The sequence below is a fragment of the Rhineura floridana genome, chromosome 4, assembly GCF_030035675.1.
Source record: "Rhineura floridana isolate rRhiFlo1 chromosome 4, rRhiFlo1.hap2, whole genome shotgun sequence".
NCBI lineage: Eukaryota > Metazoa > Chordata > Lepidosauria > Squamata > Rhineuridae > Rhineura > Rhineura floridana.
Genome location: NC_084483.1, coordinates 195139622 through 195141279, shown reverse-complemented (window position 1 = coordinate 195141279; position 1658 = coordinate 195139622). Strand labels below are relative to the sequence as shown.

At 42.5% G+C, this 1658-nt stretch overlaps 1 pseudogene; it reads right to left on the bottom strand.

The window, feature by feature from the left end:
• Window positions 1-400: 400 nt before the first annotated feature.
• LOC133384587 (5S ribosomal RNA) lies at window positions 401-519 on the bottom strand (annotated as a pseudogene).
• Window positions 520-1658: the final 1139 nt, after the last annotated feature.

Genomic DNA, 1658 nt, shown 5'->3' with positions numbered 1-1658 from the left:
TCATAATTCATAATCACTTGTACCAATAGATGGAAGCAAAACCCACCATTTCTTCTGAACTCATGAGTACCAAGTGTCCTAACTAACTGTTTGTCATCATGAAGATAACAAGTTCCTTGTTCTTGTGGTGCGCTGCAGGATGTCATGTGGTTTTGTCACTGTGGTTTTGCAAGAAATTGTACTTTTCTTACAAATCTCACTGTGGGGGTGAATTTTACTATTCCACTCATGTCAAACCAGGGTTCTCTAAACCCCTTGTTATAGACCCCTTTATTTGTTGTTGTTATGTGCCTTCAAGTCGATTCTAACTTGTGGCGACCCTATGAATCTTTTTTGGATATATTCATAGGGTTTTCATGGTAAGAGGTATTCAGAGGTGGTTTACCATTGCCTTCCTCTGAGCCTACGGCACCCGGTATTCCCAGGAGGTCTCCCATCCAAGTACTAACCAGGCCTGACCCTGCTTAGCTTCCGAGATCAGACAAGATTGGGCGTGTTCAGGGTAGTATGGCCATTATGTGTGTGTGTGTGTGTGTGTGTGTGTGTGTGTGTGTGTGTGTGTGTGTGTAATTAAGACCCCCATTAATAAAATTTCCAGTTTTCCAAACTCCTACAAGTGCATCCAGTTCATTTAAAAAAAACACCAGACAAAATAATGGAGTTTAGATATAGAGATATTTTATTTTTATGTGTGCATATTTTTATAAGGGGAAATTTGTAGGAAGAACTGGGACACAAGCTCCAGGAAGCAGAAACAGAAGATGGAAGCTCAGTGATGGGAGGAGAAGGGGAAAGACAGAAGGCCGAGGATGCTTTAGCTCTATCCTTGCCTTGGGTCGCAGGCAACCTCAGCACTCCAGATGGTCTCTTGTTCTCAGAGAGCCCTCTGAGGAAGAACTTACTCAAAGGTTGCCCCCTTTCAAAAAAGGACTCCCCTCAGCACCCTTAACAAACTGCAGTTCCCAGGATTCTGTGAGGGAAGCCATGAATGCTTAAAGTGGTATGATACTGCTTTAAATGTATAGTGCAGAGGGTGACCTAATTTCATACTCGTAGCTCCATTGACCAGTTAAAAATTTGCCCTGCATCATGCTCCTTCAATTATTCCCTTCAGTTAGAGCGTTGTTATGCATGCATTCTCACAGTTGCACTGCAAATGTGGTTTTATAGTCTTATAACTGTAAAAGCACATATGCATTCTTATGCATAAGGATGGCCACTTTGCATCGTGGGGGACTGCAGTTTTATAAACAGAACAGAATATGGAGAACTCCTACTCCAATTCCCTGCCCACTGGAGAAATCTTGCAACTACAAAATCTTGCCCAGTGTAGGAATCTTACAACTACAAATGGCTATTCAGCCTCTACTTAAAGACTTCCAGGGAAGTAGAACCAGCCAAGGCAGTCTGTTCCACTGGTGAACAGCTCTTATGAAGTTTCTCCTAACATTTAGTCAAAATGTACTTCTTTACAATTTTCAAGCATTGGTTCTAGCCCTGCTGCTCCTCTGGAAGAACAGATAGCAAGTCTGCTCCACCTCTGATGTGACAGCCTACAGATATCAGAAGGTCACTATCATGCCTTCCTTTGGTCATCTCTTCTTCTGGCTGAAACATCTTACTCTTTCAACCATTTGTCGTAAGTCTTGGTTTTAGGG